Source organism: Bos javanicus, chromosome 15 (assembly GCF_032452875.1).
Source record: "Bos javanicus breed banteng chromosome 15, ARS-OSU_banteng_1.0, whole genome shotgun sequence".
Taxonomy (NCBI): domain Eukaryota; kingdom Metazoa; phylum Chordata; class Mammalia; order Artiodactyla; family Bovidae; genus Bos; species Bos javanicus.
In genome coordinates, this window is record NC_083882.1 from 12464217 (window position 1) to 12486284 (window position 22068).

Genomic DNA, 22068 nt, shown 5'->3' on the forward strand with positions numbered 1-22068 from the left:
TCGGACACAACTGAGCAACTGAACTGAACTAAACAAAGCAAAAACCTATAGTAAATACAAAAATGATAAAGAAATCTAAGCATACCACTAAAGATAGCCATGATACCACAAAGGGGAAGAGCAAGAGAAGAAGAAAAGTACAGAGAGGAACTACAAATTAGTCAGAAAATGATGAACCAAATGCCAATAGGAGCATTTCTTTGAGTAATTTCTTTAAATTCAAGTGAACTAAATTCTCAAATCAGCAGACATAGAGTAGCTGAATTGATAATAATGGAAAACAACAATGGCAACAATAAGACATATATGCTGCCTACAGAAGACAGTGAATTATTTGAGTAGTGGAATGGGATCCAAATAGAGCCAATGATATTTAATTCTCAAAATCTTTTGACTAGTGTTTTTGTTGTTGCTTAGTTTTTATTTCATAATCATAAACTTAAATCTGCAATACAGCTAAACTTAGAGAAAGATAAGGAAAATATGGAACTCAAAGAACTTCAGTGAGAACAAAACTTATAAGATATATTGAGCAGATGGAATTGAAGGGGTGCTCTCATCAGCTATAAAAGGGATGTTTTGATGGTTAAGACAAAACACAAGTCAAATTTATGAGATTTGTACACAGTCAGCAATGGTGATCTTCTTTCAGGTTTTGCCATTCCTGGACTCAAAGCATTCCATGGCTTCCACTATATTCATGCTTTCACCTTGCCAAAGACTACAAGCTTTGGTAGTAGTCTTTCAACCACTCGGTCTTGACAATGCATGTAAAAAACTGGAAACTGTTTGTCTAGGGGCCAGTGTTTGCCATGGACAAGGTACTAGGACCCACATGTTACAGGATGAAATTTTCATCAATTTTCTCCCCATAGATGAACTCACCACTAGTGCCATTATGGCATGTGAAGGCCCCACCCTGGCATATAATTACAAGAATTATTCTGTGAAGGCAGGAACTTTTATAATCAAATCCTCTCTCCCCAGTGCTCAGAATATGAAGGTTTCTGCTGTCTTTGGAAGTTTGTCTGCAGCTAGAAGGAGATGCAGCAGAAATGTCAAAGAACTCAGGGGGGCTGACCATGGCTGGGCAGCACAGGAGGCTGTGGGCTGGCAGTGTCTGCAAGGCCTGGAAAAGTGAAAGTGTTAGTGTCTCAGTTGTGTCTGACTCTGAGACCCAGTGGACTGCCAGGCTCCTCTGTCCATGGAATTCTCCAGGTGAGAATACTAGAACAGGTAGACATGCCCTTCTCCAGGGGATCTTCCCGATGCAGAGATCAAGCCTGGGTCTCCCACATTACAGACAGATTCTTTGCCATCTAATTCTTTACCACCAGCAAATCCCCATGCCAGACCTGTAGGTAATGTTAGAGAGACCATTCCTTTTCACTTGTGCTGCCAATAGAGAGGTCCAACATTGGGGGAAGCATGTCTGAAAATATCTCAGACATGTGAAAGGGAAAATGAGGGAAAATATCCTGAATATATTCACTATCTGTACATCATATCTCACACAGAGCTACTACTACATTTTTTTGTTGTTGGTTGTTTGATTTATTTTCTCTTGTTTTATTCAGCTTGAGCTGGTTGTTGTTGTTGTTGTTTTGGTGACTTGCATCTAAAAGAATCCTGACAGGAGCACATTAATGACTATAAGTTTTTAATTATTATTTGAAACTCTGGACTGCATTATCAAGAAATTTGGAGATTTTAATCCTGAGCAGAGAAACTCTAAGAGCAGGATAGAGTGATCTCATTGGGTCCTGGAAATTATTCTCTGACAAGCTAAGATATAATGACAGCAATGCTGCTATTGGAAGTGAAGCTAATTGAGTTTCCCATTCTACCACTTCTTCAGTGGCATCCTGATCTTCACGTATAGTTAAGTGGAGCCAGATAGGACAGGAAACTGGGCCAGATAGCTAGTGATAATTATAAATCTACTGACTGCCTTATATTGTGTTTTGTGACAATTCCATTAGGATGTATCAAACATGGTTATTAAATGCTAATTTGTATGAAAACAAATTTAGATTATAGGATCTTGCTCTTAGATTAAATAACCAAAAGGTCTGATACAATTTATTTCTGTTATTATCAAGGACATTTATATTCAAGAGACTAAATTTTGTGTGGAGGATACAGTAGTAAGAAAAAATAGTTATAGAGCTTACAGTCAAGTGGAAAAACAGAAAATGAAACATAGGGTAAAGTATATAAGGGATTGAATTTTCCACATCTGTTCCAATTTTCTTCTAATGGCTTTCCTGTACAAATTCTGAAATTAGTAGATGCATTTTCTAGTCTATCTTGATGCCAGGGATTTAGATGTAAATGTGGTTCAAATCAATTTTGTTGCTGTTGTTCAGTCACTGAGTTATGTCCTATTCTCTGGGACCCCATGGACTGCGTACACCAGGCTTCCCTGTCCTGCAGTATCTCCCAGAGTTTGCTAAAACTCATGCCCATTGAGATAGCATTGATAGTGATGCTATCTAACCATCTCATTCTCTGCTACCCTCTTCTTTTGCCATCAATCTTTCCCAGCATCAGAGTCTTTTGAAATGAGTCAGCTTTCCACATCAAATGGACAAAGTATTGGAGATTCAGCTTTAACATCAGTCTTTTCAATGCATATTCAGGATTTATTTGCTTTAGGATTGACTAGTTTAATCTCTTTGCATTCCGAGTCTTTTCCAGCACCACAGTTCAAAAGCATCAATTCAGCTCTCAACCTTCTATATAGTCCAACTCTCACATCCGTACAGGACTATTGGAAAAAGCATAGCTTTGATTATATGGACTTTTGCTGGCAAAGTGATTTTTTGCCATGAAGTGATGCAACTGGATGCCAGGATCTTAGTTTTTTGAATGTTGAATTTAAACCAGTTTTTTTTTTTTTAATAGTATTTAATATGATGCACTCTGCATAGAAGTAAAATAAGCAGGGTGACATTACACAGCCTTGTACACATTTCACAATTTGTAAACAGTCTATTGTTCCATGTCCAGTTCTAACTGTTGTTTCTTGACCTACATATAGATTTCTCAGGAGACAGGAAATGTGGTCTGAAATTCCCATCTCTTTAAGAATTTTCCACAGTTTGTTATGAGCCACACAGTCAAAGGCTTTAGCCTGGTCAGTTAGGCAGAAGTAGATGATTTTTTTTTTTTCTGGAATTATCTTGCTTTTTCTATGATCCAACAAATGTTGGCAATTTGACCTTTTGTACTTCTGCGTTTTCTAAATCCAGATTGTACATCTGAAAGTTCTCACTTAAGGTACTGTTGAAGCCTAGCTTGAAGAATTTTCAGCATAATCTTGCTATCATGTGAAATGAGTGAAATTGTATGGTAGTTTGAACATTCTTTGCCATTGTTCTTCTTTGGGATTGGAGTGAAAACTGACAGTCCTGTGGCTACTACTGAGTTTTCTAAATTTCCTGACATATTGACTGCAGTGCTTTACTAGCATATTCTTTTAGGATTTGAAATAGCTCAGTTGGAGTTCCATCATCTCCACTAGTTTTGTTTGAGATAATGTGTCCTAAGTCAAGGCCCACTTGACTTCACATTCCAGGATGCCTGGCTCTAGGTGAGTGACTACACCATTGTGGTTATCTGGATCATAAGACCTTATATAGAACTGAACTCCATTGGAGAGGAATGGAAATTGCAGGAATGTGGTGTCCATTCTGTTGCTGTATGTTGTAGCAGGCAAGGTGTTGATTTGGAGGTAAAGACTGGTGGAAGTTTTTATGTTTGAGTCATGGATATGATTATATGTCTTTTCTTCCATAATTTTTATTTTTTAAGTATCTAAAGATCTCTTTAAAATTATTATTGCTCAAACTATGTTAATTAGACTCTAACAGATTTGGTATTAGATCTAATCCCTTCAATCTATTTGTCATTTCCACTATATAATCATAAGGGATTTGATTTAGGTTATACCTGAATAGTCTAGTGGTTTTCCCTAATTTCTTCAATTTAAGTCTGAATTTGGCAATAAGGAGTTCATGATCTGAGCCACAGTCAGATCCTGGTGTTTTTGCTGACTGTATAGAGCTTCTTCTTCTTTGGTTACAAAGAATATAATCAATCTCATTATGGTATTGACCATCTGGTGTTGTCCATATGTAGAGTCTCTCTTGTGTTGTTGGAAGAGGGTGTTTGCTATGACCAGTGGGTTTTCTTGGCAAAACTCTGTTAACCTTTGCCCTATTTCATTTTGTACTCCAAGGCCAAATTTGCCTGTTACTCTGGATAACTCTTGACTTCTTACTTTTGCACTCCAGTCCTCTATGATGAAAAGGACATCTTTTTTGGGTGTTAGTTCTAGAGGGTCTTGTAGTTCTTCATAGAACTGTTCAACTTCAGCTTCTTCAGCACTACTAGTTGGGGCATAGACTTGGATCACTGTGATATTGAATGGTTTGCCTTGGAAATGAACAGAGATTATTCTGTCATTTTTGAGACTGCACCCAAATACTGCATTTCAGACTCTTTTGTTGATTATGAGTGCTACTCCATTTCTTCTAAGAGATTATTGCCCACAGTAGTAGATACAATGGTCATCTAAATTAAATCTGCCCATTCTAGTATATTTTAATTCATTGATTCCTAAAATGTTGATGTTCACTTTTTCTATCTCCTGCTTGACCATGTCCAATTTACCTTGATTCATGGACCTAACATTTCATGTTGTTATGCAATATTGTTCTTTTCAGCATCAAACTTTATTTCCATCACCAGTCACATATATTTTGCCTTTTCATACTGTTCATGGGGTTCTCAAGGCAAGAATACTGAAGCAGGTCAGTTTTCTTCTCCAATGGACCATGTTTTGTCAGAACTCTCTACCATGAGCCATCAGTATTGGGTGGCCCTACATGGCATGGCTCATAATTTCATATCTATAACTAGTAAGTTCCAAATCTGAAGGAAAATTTTACGCATCAATGGTTTCAGAGAGGATTTATGAGGTTTAAAATCATATTTGTTATTCTTAATAGCGATTAGATATAGAGGAGACTTGAGGTCAAATATAAATACAAGCTACTACTCTTTGTGCATCTTAATTTCTCTCATCTAAGCCATATGTGGTATTTCACAATACAAAATAACTCAAAACCCTCCAACTTCTTCCTGTCTTCTCTCCCATACTTTTATTTTTAAAATGAAGTCTCCCACATGCTCCTTTAATGTAAGGGAAAGTGATTAGAATGAGACTTTTCTCTCTAGAGGAGGTGAAACGTTGGTTCTCAGCAAGAATAATTTTGAGTGGGAAATGGCCGAAGTTTCCTTTGTTTTTTGTATCTCTATTTTGAAGGAAAAGTTGATAAATGGATCAGGAAGGGCAAAAGGAATGCCATCTCTGTGAAGGAAATTGTCTTCATCATGGTAGTTATGCTGGTCATAAAAAAAGAAAGGAAAAGTTAAAATGCACAAACAAGAAAAGAGAATCTTATTTTTATTGTCAACTTGCTTAGTATTGTATTTCTTTTGAAAAGTATTTAGTTATGTATTACCATTTTTAAACTTATTTCCTTATCATTGATGTTCTTTAAGAGTCTCTGTGAAAAGCCAATTGAGTTTTTCCAATCAACTGGCTACCAATGTATCTTTGAAGGACAGTTACTAAAATGAGGATCTAGAGAATAGAAGTCAAGGCAGAATTTCTGATCTCTAGTTGAAAGCACCACCTACTGGGTAATAGAAACATCTACTGCTTTTAGCATCTCTGACCACAATGTCAGTAAATGAAACCTGAGTCAAGGGGAAAGTCTAACAAAATTATAATTCTGTTTACAGAAAAAATAAATTCCTTCCATATGATTGTATCTATCTGCAAACAAAATGGCAAAAGAAACTTTTTGCATCATTCAAATTATTTTTTCTGGCATTCTTGCCACAAAAATCATGATTCCTAAAACTACTTAGAGTTTGAATAAAAACACTCAGGAAAATAGGTTTTCAAAATCATAGAACATTCTGTCAATAAATGTAATAATTCTTGAGCAATCTTTGAAATGACGGGAACATTATCAATGCATTTCCTACCTAGTCACGAGGTATTTGATTCTCAAGTCACACTATTTTGTCTTTTATAAGCCAGGAGAATGATAAAGAGAAATTTCATAGACACATTTTGACAAAAATGAAGAAAATAGTTTTCACAATTCTATGAGTCCTCAAAGCTTTTCTTTTTACTATCGTTGGTGATGGAAAATTCCAAGTTATCCTCAGTTTATCTGGCAAACGGATATGAATCACAAATGCATTTAAATATGAACATTCTCAGGTGCAATTTAGATCTGATGTTGACAAGTACAATTCAAGGATTTTAGCTATAGCCTAAAACATTGTGAACAGACTTTTCTTTTTAGCCAAGTACAGTGTTTTGTTTTGAATAGGAAATTACTCTGGGAATTTTTACTATTAATTGGTAGAGACTGTGCTATCATACTGTCTGTTCAAATAGATTGTGAAACTGAGAGAAAATTCAATATCACTGAGCAAGACTCTGTTAAATTCAGAAAGTTGTGGAACAATCAATCAAGCAGTTAATCAGAATGAACTCAGAAATAACTTGTCCTTTAAAATATCTGAGTCCCAATATTCATCACTGTCTTGAATGTATAATGATTACAGTGCAGTATTGCATTATCAGAAATTTGTAATTTCTTATTACACCTTCCATTCTAACTTCCCTCTTTCTTAGCTATGTACTTACAAGAGTAAAGAAAACACAGAGGGATGGTATGGGGAGGGAGGAGGGAGGAGGGTTCAGGATGGGGAACACTTGTATACCTGTGGCGGATTCATGTTGATATATGCCAAAACCAATACAATATTATAAAGTTAAAAAAGAAAATAAAATTTTAAAAAAAGAAAACACATAAAAATAGTTAATCATAAAAAATCTAAATTTCTTTATTTTTTCATTGTGGATAGCATGTCTTCCTCTAGTTTGGATAATATTCATTCAATATTAAATACTTATGAGACAGGTTATGTGATTTTTCCACTTCTTTCCCCTTCTCAGTGTTTCCTCTCTAGGAAGAGCCATTCACTGACACATCAATGATTTAGAATCCCACTTGTGATTTAGGTAATATTTTAAATACCAAATTTTTAAAGAAAGTGCCAGGTAACTTCTGTTAATCCCTGTTTCCTAAAATATTATTCTCTTCAACAAACTTACTCTCTTCCACCTCTCTTTTTCTTCCATCTCCTTTACCAAGTTCTCCTCTTTAATCTCACTGCTAAATATAGAATTTATTCAGAATTTGACAAAATGGAAACTCTTTACTTATATGATTGCATCCATTCTTACATATTGTATAGAAATTCTGTACTGAAAGTGTCAGTGGCTCAGTTATACGATTCTTTGCGAGCCCATGGACTGTAGCCTGCCAAGCTCCTCTGTCCATGGGATTCTCCAGCCAAAAATACTAGAATGGGTTGACATGACTGTCTCCAGGAGATCTTCCTGACCCAGGGATCGAACTGATGTCTCCTGGATTGCAACCAGATTCTTTACTGTCTGAGCCACGAGGGAAGCTCTATACTGATAATACCCAAATGTATGTTTCTAGACTGTTCCTCTCATTAGAACTTCAGATACACATATACAGCAGCATAATTGATGGATGTATTTTTCAATATTTGAAGGCATTTAACATAAAACTTTCTAATTTTTCTACTATCCTGCCCTAACCCTCATTCTCCTTACCCAAATCTGCTACTTCACCAAACATTCTATCCCCATCAATGGCCCCCACCCTTAGGTATAGAGAAAAAACTATAGCATCATCCTTAGCATCATCTTCCTGGCAACATATCAGACCACCAGCAAATCTCCATTAATTCTATTGATATATCCAAAACATTACAGACCTGTCTGTTGTCTATTTCACTACTGTCTCCTTGTTAATCTGAAGTCTCAGAAGAGAAGCTTAATAAGTATTTGTTAAATACATTTATATACGACTGAATCCAGTCAGTTAGTCAATTCCCTTCAAGTCATGCCAATCCTCTTCTTCCCTTACACATATAATTCTTTGTGCTTCTTATCAGATTTTTTCATTCTGAAAGACTGAATATTACTTTCTTTCTTCATTTCTGTACTTTTACCAGTTCTCAAATTCATTGAGAATTTCTCTCTTGATATCCAGTATCTAATTCTTATTCTGAAAACCGAATTTTAAATATCTATTAAAATAAATTAAATAGTTAAAATAAATATCCCAAACAATGGTAACCTAACCCTTTTGGTCTCCACCAACACTGTTTTCTATTCTTTTCTTGCTATTTGAAAGGTTGCCAGTATGAGCCATGAACGACGCTGGGATTCTTGGCCTGCAGAGGTGAGGAATTCAATCTGGGGCCAGTGACGAGACTTAATCACTCAGAGCTTTTGTGTGATCAAGATTTATTAAAATATAAAAGATGTAGAGAAAGCTTCTGACATAGACATCAGAAGGGGACCAAAAGAGTGCCCCCTTGCTAGTTTTTAGCAAGAAGTTATAAACCTATTGCTATTGCTAAGTCACTTCAGTCGTGTCCGACTCTGTGCGACCCCATACACAGCAGCCCACCAGGCTCCCCCATCCCTGGGATTCTCCAGGCAAGAACACTGGAGTGGGTTGCCATTTCCTTCTCCAATGCATGAAAGGGAAAAGCGAAAGTGAAGTCGCTCAGCCGTGTCCAACTCTTAGCGACTCCATGGACTGCAGCCTACCAGGCTCCTCCACCCATGGGATTTTCCAGGCAAGAGTACTGGAGTGGGGTGCCATTGCCTTCTCCTATAAACCTATTAGCAGGCTGCTAATTAGAGAAAAAATTGTCTCAAAACTCAGAGAATAGCACCAGGTCCCTCACCCACAACATGCATTTTGAGAAAACATTGGCACAAGGTGAGTCATCCTGGGCCATAAAACAATTGACATGATTCTTGAAGAAAGGCAGATTTCCAAGCAAATATACAGTCTCATAAACATAGCTTAAGACAACATTTCCATGAATAAAACATACTGGTTTGTTGAGTATGGGTTCTGAGTCTTGAAGAAAAACAGAATCTAAGGTAAATACGTAGTTAATTATCATAGCTGAAGAAAAAATATTTCCATAAGAAAAACACATTGGTTAGCTCAAGGTTTGAGAAAAGTTAAGTTTAGGTGGAACCAGGTGGCATCAGGGCAATATAGAATTTTAGAAGAAACCTTTTAACTTTGTATATGAAGTGAAGTCGCTCAGTTTTGTCTGACTCTTTGCAACCCCATGGACTGTACTACCAGGCTCCTCAGTCCATGGGATTTTCCAGGGAAGAGTACTGGAGTGGGTTGCTATTTTCTTCTCCAGGGGATCTTCTCGACCCAGGGATCGAACCTGGGTCTCTCACATTGTAGGCAGATGCTTTACCGTCTGAGCTACTAGGGAAGCCCAATTAGAAGGGGAAAAAATCTGACACTGGTAGTTTGTTTCTTCCTGCCTCTTTAGAGAGAGATTAAACAACAACAACAACAAAAAACTTCTGATGCTTGCAGTCTATTTCTTCCGTTTGGAGACCCCTAGCCTTCCTGCCTGTTACCTTCTCACTGATTATTTATTGTCCTAACTTTTGTAATAAGTATTTTCTTCATTTTCAGTTTCAACAATTATTAAGAAAATTATAAACAATGCAATTGAATTTTCACTATTGTGGTTTATTTATTCTTATAATCTTACTGTGCATATTCTTTTTTAATTTGTATAATTCACTCAACATTTTATTACAGATGTGGTCATTTTGCTTTGTGTAGTATTATCTAATTTATTTCTGTTTCAATATGAAATGCCATTGGGCAAAACTAATACAATATTGTAAAGTTTAAAAATAAAATAAAATAAATAAAAGAAAAGAAAAGAAAAAAAGAAATTAAATTATTAAGTGGATATATTTCTAGTTATATTTTCTATGACTATTCCTAGTTATGTTTGCCTTCACTTCCTTTTCAGCTTTTAGTCAAACTCCTTTTTTCCCCTAATGGTAAAATCATTGGAAATGGCCTTATTCTTTTGCAGTTTCAAATTAAATATAGCAATAAAGTCACAATTAAGAAGAAGATTTTGTAACCCATGTTGATGATCTTGATCTTTACATATTTTTCATCTTTAACATTGACAGTGTAATTTCTAAGTATGCTGCAGAACATTAAATATTGTCAGCATTTCCTTAAAGACTAAATCATAATTTCACTTTTTTCCTCGTTTGCATCATGTGTTGTTGGAAGTTAGTCTCTGTTCAAAATGAGCAAATATTTTCTAACAAAACAGTGTTTATTTTCTTGTTGACAGTTATGTATAAACAATAAATTGGACAATAAATAAATAAATAAATAATATATCACTTATTCTTTTTATATCATTTATTCTTATTCTTTTTAAATGATCCTTTGGGTTATTCTGCTTTTAATTGTTATCAGTGATATTGAAGGAGGAAACAGTCAGAACAGGCTCCATCTTGAAAGCAAGACTCCATCTTGGGCTGGAATGTGGTCTTTGAGTTATATGCCCAGTATCTATGGAAATGACATGCCAACTGGAAAATCAGACCCCCCAGTGGAAGAGCCCCAGGGCTCATACCTAGAGTCTCCATCACCTAAAAGAATATGCTAATTATCTGTGTAACCAAATATAATAATAAATTCTATTATTCTTATTGGGGTATGGCCACAGGCCTATTGATAATTGTCCACTGTTAACTACCTAGGTTTAAGGCATACAAATCACGAGTTTAAGGCATACAAATCATGGATTAACTTTTATGGTGTCTTTCTTTTCCTTTGTTCAGACTAGTTTCAGAGAATTTGGGGAGGTGGGTTTGGGCACGTACACTTAGTATATATAAGGTTTCCACAAAAACTGGTCGGGGACCTTGGCTAAAAGGAAACTCTGTAATAAACTGGTGTAATAAACTGGTGTAATAAACTACAGTCCACTATCTGTATTGTCCTTCTGAGTGAGTTTGTTTCCCAGAATGCGTGGCTACAACAATATGTCAAAAAAACATTATTGGATGTGTTTGCTCGGCTATTTGTATACACAAATATCTCTAGGTTATATGGAGACATCAGCTTTCAACTTCATTAGATGAGCCAAGCTCTTTTCCAATTTATAGTCTATCTAGAAATGTAAAGGAGTTCTCCATCATCAATAATCCTTATTATTTTCATTTTTTTGCCAGCCTAATTTGTAGAGTGGTATCTCTTTGTGATTTTGTAATTTATATCCATGATTATTAATGCTTTTTTTAAAATGTGTTCTACTCATTGTATAGGGGACCTATAAAAGTGATGTGCCTATTTTTTTTCAAATGTTCTTAAATTTTTCTATAGATATGTAGAAATTTGTAATATATTCTGAAGCTTTTTGTCAGTGATATGTATTGTTGATATCTTTTTCTTATCTGTGTCTTGCATTTTTCTTTCTTTAAAATGTCTTTTGAATTAAAAAGATCTGTAGTTGAGTAAGCATTTTGTATATCTTATTTAAGGAACCTTACCTTACTCAAAGTAAGAAATATATCATTTTTTAATGTATATTTTAAAAATCTTCATGATTTGGGTTTACAGGAATATTTTTAATCCAACTGCAGTCAGTTTTGGGACAGAATGACATTGTAGTCCAGTTAGCAATTTTTCTATTGAATGTCATATTATCCTAAACAATTGATTTAAAGATGTCTCAATTTGTTCAGTTCAGTTCAGTTCAGAAGCTCAGTTGTGTCCAACTCTTTGCAACCCCATGAATCACAGCACACCAGGCCTCCCAGTCCATCACTAACAATTTGTTACTGAGAAACAGTAGACATTTGTGTTGTACATCAAATATGAAGTGAGAAATATTTGCTGAATTTAAACATGAATTGAGACATACTGCTTTCAAACAACGATACAATTTTTGCTAGTTACTTATTAATAGAAACTTAAATAACCAAAAAATAGAAACAAATTGGAATTTTATATGGAGGGATATTAGAAAGTCTGGTTAATATAAGTGATGCTGGGAATATTGAGATTCTGGATAAGTAAGAGAGAGATAGTGATACATAATCAGAAGATGAATGGATTATAATTCATAAGATCCAGTTCATGTTCCACATTCACCCCTATTACTTATATAGTGGTCAGGAAAAAAATCATTTAAGCTCAATGAGCTTCAGTTATTTTTGTTTTGTTTTGTTTTTGGTCTGCAGAATATCAGCAGAATCTGAAGACTGAGATAAAGGTGATAGAAACTTCTTAAAATATAAAACTTTACTAATACTAAAGTGGTGGCTGCGCGGGCACAGGAGGTCCTAGAGGAGCTATCCCACGTTGAAGGTCAGGAAGGACGACGATGAGGAGCTATCCCTCGTCCAAGGTAGGGAGCAGCGGCTGCACTTTGCTGGAGCAGCCATGAAGAGATACCCCACGCCCAAGGTAAGAGAAACCCAAGTAAGATGGTAAGTGTTGCAAGAGGGCATCAGACGGCAGACACACTAAAACCATACTCACAGAAAACTAGGCAATCTAATCACACTAGGACCACAGCATTGTCTAAATCAATGAAACTAAGCCATGCCTTTGGGACAACCCAAGATGGGCGGGTCATGGTGGAGAGATCTGACAGAATATGGTCCACTGGAGAAGGGAATGGCAAACCAATTCAGTATTCTTGCCTTGAGAACCCCATGAACAGTATGAAAAGGCAAAATGATAGGATACTGAAAGAGGAACTCCCCAGGTCAGTAGATGTCCAATATGCTACTGGAGATCAGTGGAAAAATAACTCCAGAAAGAAGGAAGGGATGGAGCCAAAGGAAAAAAAAAAAAAAACCAGCTGTGGATGTGACTGGTGATAGAAGCAAGGTCCGATGCTATGAAGAGCAATATTGCATAGGAACCTGGAATGTCAGGTCCATGAATCAAGGCAAATTGGAAGTGGTCAAACAAGAGATGGCAAGAGTGAATGTCAATATTCTAGGAATCAGCAAACTCAAATGGACTGGAATGGGTGAATTTAACTCAGATGACCATTATATCTACTACTGCAGGCAAGAATCCCTCAGAAGAAGTGGAGTAGTCATCATGGTCAACAAAAGAGTCTGAAATGCAGTACTTGGACACAATCTCAAAAATGACAGAATGATCTCTGTTCGTTTCCAAGGCAAACCATTCAATATCACAGTAATCCAAGTCTATGCCCCAACCAGTAACGCTGAAGAAGCTGAAGTTGAATGGTTCTATGAAGACCTACAAGTTCTTTTAGAACTAACACCAAAAAAGATGTCCTCCTCATAATAGTGGACTGGAATGCAAAAGTAGGAAGTCAAGGAACAGGCAAATTTGGCTTTTGAATATGGAATGAAACAGGGCAAAGACTAATAGAGTTTTGCCGAGAAAATGCACTGGTCGTAGCAAAGACCATCTTCCAACAACACAAGAGAAGACGCTACACATGGACATCACCAGATGGTCAACACCAAAATCAGATTGATTATATTCTTTGCAGCCAAAGATCAGAAGCTCTATACAGTCAACAAAAACAAGACCAGGAGCTGACTGTGGCTCAGATCATGAACTCCTTATTACCAAATTCAGACTTAAACTGAAGAAAGTAGGGAAAACACTGGACCATTCAGGTATGACCTAAATCAAATCCCTTATGATTATACAGTGGAAGTGAGAAATAGATTTAAGGGCCTAGATCTGATAGAGTGTCTGATGAACTATGGACAGAGGTTTGTGACATTGTACAGGAGACTGGGATCAGGACCATCCCCATGGAAAAGAAATGCAAAAAAAAAAACGCAAAATGGCTGTCTGGGGAGACCTTAAAATAGCTGTGAAAGAAGACAAGTGAAAAGCAAAGGAGAAAAGGAAAGATATAAGCATCTGAATGCAGAGTTCCAAAGAAAAGCAAGAAGAGATAAGAAAGCCTTCCTCAGCAATCAATGCAAAGAAATAGAGGAAAACAACAGAATGGGAAAGACTAGAGATCACTTCAAGAAAATTAGAGACATCAAGGGAACATTTCATGCAAAGATGGGCTCGATAAAGGACAGAAATTGTATGGACCTAGCAGAAGCAGAAGATATCAAGAAGAGGTGGCAAGAATACACAGAAGAACTGTACAAAAAAGATCTTCATGACCCAGATAATCATGATGGTGTGATCACTCATCTGGAGCCAGACATCCTGGAATGTGAAGTCAAGTGGGCCTTAGAAAGCATCCCTATGAACAAGCTCGTAGAAGTGATGGAATTCCAGTTGAGCTATTTCAAATCCTGAAAGATGAGGCTGTGAAAGTGCAGCACTGATTATGCCAGCAAATTTGGAAAACTCAGCAGTGGCCACAGGACTGGAAAAGGTCAGTTTTCATTCCAATCCCAAAGAAAGGCAATGCCAAAGAATGCTCAAACTACCGCACAATTGCCCTCATCTCACACGCTAGTAAAGTAATGCTCAAAATTCTCCAAGTCAGGCTTCAGCAGTACGTGAACCATGAACTTCAAGATGTTTAAGCTGATTTTAGAAAAGACAGAAGAACCAGAGATCAAATTGCCAATATCTGCTGGATCATGGAAAAAAACAAGAGAGTTCCAGAAAAACATATATTTCTGCTTTATTGACTGTGCCAAAGCCTTTGACTCTGTGTATCACAATAAAGTGTGGAAAATTCTGAAAGAGATGGGAATATCAGACCACCTGACCTGTCTCTTGAGAAATTTGTATGCAGATCAGGAAGCAACAGTTAGAACTGGACATGGAACAACAGACTGGTTCCAAATAGGAAAAGGAGTACGTCAAGGCTGTATACTGTCACCCTGCTTATTTTACTTCTATGCAGAGTACATCATGAGAAACGCTGGGCTGGAAGAAGCACAAGCTGGAATCAAGATATCCGGGAGAAATATCAATAACCTCAGATATGCAGATGACACCACCCTTGTGGCAGAAAATGAAGAGGAACTCAAAAGACTCTTGATGAAAGTGAAAGAGGAGCATGAAAAAGTTAGCTTAAAGCTCAACATTCAGAAAACTAAGATCAATGCATCTAGTCCCATCACTTCATGTCAAATAGATGGGGAAACAGTGGAAACAGTGTCAGACTTTATTTTTTGGGCTTCAAAATCACTGCAGATGGTGACTGCAGCCATGAAATTAAAAGATGTTTACTCCTTGGAAGGAAATTTGTGACTAACCTAGATAACATATTCAAAAGCAGAGACATCACTTTGCCAACAAAGGTCCATCTAGTCAAGACTATGGTTTTTACTGTGGTCATGTATGGATGTGAGAGTTGGACTGTAAAGAAAGCTGAGCGCTGAAAATTGATGCTTTTGAGCTGTGGTGTTGGAGAAGACTCTTGAGAGTCCCTTGGATTGCAAGGAGATCCATCAGTCCATTGTGAAGGAGATCAGCCCTGGGTGTTCATTGGAAGGACTGATGCTAAAGCTGAAACTCCAATACTTTGCTCAACTCATGCAAAGTGTTGACTCATTGGAAAAGACCCTGATGCTGGGAGGGATTGAGGGCAGAAGGAGAAGGGGAGGACAGAGGGTGAGATGGCTGGATAGCATCACTGACTTGATGGACATGAGTTTGAGTAAACTTCAGGAGTTAGTGATGGACAGGGAGGCCTGGCGTGCTGTGATTCATGGGGTCACAAAGAGTCAGATACGTCTGAGCAACTGAACTGGAACTGGAGAGTGGATATCTAGTTGTAAACTCTAAATTAAAGATAGTATCTCCCTTATTTGTAATTTACAAGAAACATACTACCCTTAAGAAAATACATAGTACACACATAATTTTTTATTAGATACACAATTTAATTCCATATTTTATAACTAAGAATAACAATCTAAAAATGATAAATGATTAAGAAATATTTAATTAACATGACAGCTTGATGAATTTTCTTTTAAGTATAAAACTTACTAAAAGGGTGTATAAACTATATTGCTGACTCAATTTTAGTCTATCTCTTTAAAAGAGAGACAGGACCTATACAGAGTAAGAATCTCACAAGGGAATTCATTTTTTTTTTAATTTGTTTTGTTTTATTTAAGTAAGTAATTTATTTACATTAGATATTTGATTTACAATGTTATGTTTATTCCTGATATAAAGCAAATTGATTCAGTTATACAATACATGCATTCTTTTTCATAGTTTTTTTCATTCCATTGTGGTTCATCACAGGATTTTTTTAGCATAATTAATATTTATACAACTTTCACACCACAACAGGATACAAATTCTATTCACCTTTCCATGACTATAAACCAGGAGACACTGGAACATATCCAGTAACATAAAACAACATGCAAAAATGTCATGGTGTAAAGGTTTTGAAATCATATTGTGTGTTTTCATATCACTGTGGAATTATATTAGAAATCAATATGAAAAGATACTTAAAAGTAATCCTTATATCTTCAAATGCAAATGACATTTACCAAGAGAGACCTTGGACTTGGCCGTTGAAAGCCTCATTAAAGTTAAGAGACTGAAAAATCACAGAGAGTGATTGCAGAGAGAGAGAGGAAAAAAAAAAAAAGAAATTTAAATGAGAAATTAATATCAAACATAGTTTAAAAACTCTATATATTTAGAAAATACATATCCAACTTCTGATAGACATTTTTTACTATCGTAATTATGTTTCATTGTAACATCATTGTAACATTATTGTTCAACAGAAAATAATAGAATTCTGTGTCACTAAAACACTGATTTAATAAAAAAGTGTTTGTTCACTTTTTAAAATCCAGATGAACATTAGAATTATCTTGGAATTTTTTTGAAAAATACAAATGTCCAGGTACTGCTTTTTCTCCAAAGCTCCAGATGTGATTCTATTGAGCGGCCATGTTTAAAAAACAACTGGACTATATGATGATCTTTTACTTATATCTTGTGTGTTTCATTTTTTTCTCCTTCATATTCAATGTTCCCATTTCATTTAGTTTATGTTTTCCAACATCTCCATTTTTTTCTTGTTATTCTTTCTCAAGTCTTTATCAAAAGTAGTAGAAAAGCTTTTTTATATATAGTATGGGAAACTTTTTTTTTCTTTTTCCAAAGAATCAGACAAATGTAACTCTTTCATTTATGCTTGGGATGGATAGTGTTTATACTCCATTTTGAATGTGCAGGAATGGCTGGAGCAAAACTCTCCATTCTGTGCATTTTAAACAGTCCCTGACACATTAAGAAACTATAGGAAAGATGCAATCAAATTAACCCCAGAAGAGAGTAATTGAGCCAGAATGCACATAGAGAAGACTGGGAGGATTTTTTCCTCCTTTTTCCTGTCAAATAAAGTTAAAGGAATTAATTCAGGCCCAGAGAAGTCTGTTATCAGGAGATCAATGATGTCAGTTCCTATTTGTGTCATAAGTATAGGGAATGTGTACACATAACCAAAAAGAAAAAGAAAGGAAAAGAAAAGAAAAAGTCAAAGCAAATAACAAATTCAAGGGAGAAAATGTGTGGCTCAGTCAGTCTAAGATAAATTTGAATTAACCTTTTCTTATACAGAAGCTAGCAACATGCTATAACAGGGTGAAGCTGGATATTGCTTGTTTAAATTATGAATGTGTTTCTAATAAAACTGCAGTTTCCATGGTATTAACATTCCATTTCACTTATTTTCTATGTCACACATCTTATTTCTATATTAATTATTGCTCTATAGATATCAGGCAATTTGTTTTTCAGAACAGTCCACTAATAATCAAGCATGAGATTCACATCTTGATTGATGGTTAATATCAGAGAGAATTTTCCTGAGCATAATCAGCCGTGATGACCTTTTGAACAGTAATATATTTACCATGGACAGAGGAGCCTGGCAGTCTACAGCCCATCGGTCGCAAAGAATCAGACATGATGGAGCAATTGAGTACACACCAAACTTTAAAATCGAAAATGTTTAATACTGTAAAGGAAAATTCTGTATACATAAACCATGATGACCATTTATGAAAACATTACCTAATAGAGTATGAAAAAAGGAGATATTCTGATTTATCATGGTCAACAGTCTATGCTAGTTTCAGGAAAGTTGCCATACATTGTCTAAACAAAATCCTTATAGCATATTTGCATGTTCTAGAAGGACAATAATTATATTTGTATTGAAACACTTTATGTAGGTAAGCAGTTAGTGGGAAGCTGCCACTATATTTTAAATTATGATCTGCTCACTCATAGTCACTACATCTAAAAATGTATTTTGATTATTGAGTTTCCAGAATGTACCAAGTAGAATGTGTTCATATATGTTTGTGTGTAGTCTTTGAAGTGGTTAGGTATTACCTCACTTTTCTATTTTATAAATGAAATGTTAAAAATAGGTAATACTTGATAAATTATTTGATGTCTTTGCTTACAGCCATGAAAAAAATACAATCTTTAAATTTTAATTTGAAAAAAAATGTACAATTGTACTCTTTTATGATGTGGTATGGGCTTCCCTGGTAGCTCAGATGGTAAAAGCATCTGCCTACAATGTGGGAGACCCGGGTTTGATCCCTGGGTCAGAAAGATTCCCTGGAGAAGGAAATGGCAACCCACTCCAGTACTCTTGCCTGGAAAATCCCATAGACTGAGGAGCGTGGTAGGCCCCAGTTCATGGGGTCCTAAAGAGTCAGACAAGACTGAGCAACTTCACTTCATGATGTGGTATACATCATAATACATATATTTAATTGGGGTATAATTCATAGATGCCATTAAGGATTTAAAAAATCAGAACCTGTCCAGCAGCAATCAGTGCTGTTAAACTTTGGGAAAAAAGCAGTCTCTATAAGTAGCCATATAGCAAAGACCCTAGACATTTGGAAAGGATGTGTGGGAATTTTTGATACTGGCCAGATTGGTGGGAACTGGGAATAGCTTCTGAAGGTGATCAGGAAGGTTGGAGGAGAGTACAGGCAGAATCTTGAGTCACATGTTTAAACAAGTTAGCAAGGAGGACCTTTGTTAAAAACCTAGAAGAGATGTTATATTAATTATTTAAAAAGACAAAATAGTGGGATAGGGAAGGTGAATCTCAAAATATACTCTGTACTAGAATACATTATCTAGAGATTTTTGACCTCTAGTACTACCACAAAAAATAAAATATTGGTGCATTTGCTGTTCTTTGGTTAGCTTTATTAACTACTTGACTTTGCTTAGCATAATCCAAAAAGAAATGTTTAGCCTAATACACAGTCTCCTCCTTAACTACTGCACCATCCGGTTTTTCATGAAAGAATGTGAAAATACTTTCATTATAGTTCTGTAGAAATTTTCTATTTATTTGCAAGATTGTCTGGCGGGTGGGGGATGGGAAGACTACCATAATCTGAGATTTTATGTCATTGTTGTTTAGTTGCTAAGTCGTGTATGACTCTTTTGAGACCGCATGAACTGTAGCTTGCCAGGTTCCTCTGTTCACAGGTTTTCCCAAGGCAAGAATCCTGGAGTGAGTTGCCAATTCCTTCTCTGGGGGATCTTTCGTCTCTTGCCTTGATAGGTGGATTCTTTATCACTCAGCCACCAGGGAAGCTCTTTTGTTATATAGGACAATGGATAAAAATGAGACGAGAAACAGTCAAATCTTCCATTGAAAGAGCAGAAAAATATCAGTAGGTGAGAGGAGAGAAATACAAGACATTTAAATTAAAAAATAAATAAGTAAACTGTCCACCTAAATAAAAATGTAAACAGCAACAAGTTCAAATTAAGCTTATTTGAAAATAACAGAGCAATGGCAATTCAGGTAACCCATGTTTTCACAAGCTATAAATGAGTCCATTGAGTGTTTAGGGTAGACTGTATTTATAGGCAAGGAATAGAAAGAGGGGAAAGTCCATCCAGAGTGCAAACAATACTTCTTTGGCTTGAGGATGGGGATAAATTCTTGGCAGATGTTCATTGATAAAGTTTGTTCTCTGTGAGTCATGTATTTATGAACAATGAGTCTCTCAGTTCTTAAGTTCCATTCTGCTGAGCATGCATGGGTAAGATTCTCCATTATATATTGTGCAGTTCCATTTTAGGTTACAATCCTCTCAGAAAACAAAAAAGTAAAGTAATAAGTATTCAATGAAGATTTGTTTTAACGTTTTGTAAGATGCACATTAGGCTAAATATTTCATTGCTTTTCTGCTGATTACAGTAAGTTGCCTTGGTCTAAGTCATTTAAAGCCAATGAGTGCACCATTTTTCTAGTTTAGTCACTCACATTTGGATTTGAGAGCACATGCAAATTAGGATATATATATTTTTTTAATGCATTGTTTGAAATATCCAGAGACTTGAAACTAATGTAGTAAGTAATCATTTCCTTTGACATACATAGTTATCCACAGCTAGTTTAGTGTTTATTGTAGACTGAAACTAGACCTTCAATTTAGTGTTTATTTTTTAGTGTGTTTTTATTTATTTTATAGTACTTAGTGTTTATTATTTAGTTTAGTTTTTTTTTTTTTTTTTTTTTTATAGACTGAAACTAGACCTTTAAATAGCTATGGAAATGGTGTTGGAATTCACACCTCAAAACTTACCTTTTCAGATTAGAGACATCACTGTTTTTTATGACATTTATATTTGTTATCTGTATCTAAAAAATAGCTTGTGTATATGAGTGATCAGTCTCTTCAGTTGTCTCTGACTGATTGTGAGCATTACTAAAAGCAGAAATTCTCTGTGAAACTGAATTTACTTGTCTTATTCATTCAACATGGATTCATTAATTTATAGCTTAATTGACAAATATTTAATAGCATCTATGATGCTTCTGCTAAGTCACTTCAGTCGTGTCCTACTCTGTGCGACCCCATAGACAGCAGCCCACCAGGCTCCCCCATCCCTGGGATTCTCCAGGCAAGAACACTGGTGTGGATTGCCATTTCGTTCTCCAATGTATGAAAGTGAAAAGTGAAAGTGAAGACTCTCAGTTGTGTCTGACTCTTCACGACCCCATGGACTGCAGCCTACCAGGCTCCTCCGTCCATGGGATTTTCCAGGCAAGAGTACTGGAGTGGGGTGCCTTACCTTCTCCTATATCCATCTACTATTCTGACAGCTGCAGATATGGCAGTAAGCAAAAGAAATAACAATTTCTGACCTTTTCCAGAACAGTAAAAATGTCTCTTTGCATCTAGTTGAGTGAGGTGACTAGTAGAAATGAAATCAAAGCACTAACAAAGAAAGTGAGGATGAGGGGAGGATTCTTGAAGGAATTTGTAGTAAAGTTTAGTTTTTTTTTTTTTTTTCTTCCTTTGAGTGAGATAAAATCATTGGAGAAAATTCCTCTTTTTTAAGGAGAAACATGACAGGTTTTCCTAAACGAAGACAACTCTGACTACTCTGTAGGGACAAAAGTGAAAGCAAAAGACTAGGTAAGAAACCAAAAATAATGATAGTGGTTTGGACTACTTGACATTTACTGATGCACTGGAAGTACCAATGGTGGGGCGAGGCAGTGTAGAAGTGAGGAAATGGGGGATGCACAACTACTGGGTGTAAGACATGCTGCAAGTTGTACAACACAGAGCATATAACCAGTATTTTGTAGTTCTGTAAATGTAGTGTAATTTTAAAAATTGCATTAAAAGTTTTAAAAAGTAAAAAAGTTAATGATGATCTTTTTTTTTTTTTTTCCCATGGTTGTTTTTGTGTTTGACAACTGAACTAATTTGCCATTTTCTGATAAAGGGAAGACTGTAGGAAGAACATATTTGAATGGTGGTGAGAAAGATCAAAAGTCATCTTTGGAAATATTAATTTTGAAAATTTTCTAGATATCCAAGTTAAGTTATTGAGTCCATGGTTGATTACATGAATTTGATGTTCAGGGGAACATTCTATACTAGGCATGCCTTTTGGACCTATAACCATGTAGATGACCATTAAGACTGAATAAGGCAACCATGGGAGAAGAAGCTCAAAGTAAACACTGGGTACTCCAACAATTAAGGTTGGAAGATGAAAAGTACTGAGCAGAGAAACAGAGAAAGAATGACCAGATAGGTAGGAA

General features: G+C 35.9%; 1 pseudogene; it reads right to left on the reverse strand.

The window, feature by feature from the left end:
* Positions 1–609: 609 nt before the first annotated feature.
* LOC133261548 (peptidyl-prolyl cis-trans isomerase A-like) lies at positions 610–8342 on the reverse strand (annotated as a pseudogene).
* Between the last annotated feature and the right edge of the window lie 13726 nt (positions 8343–22068).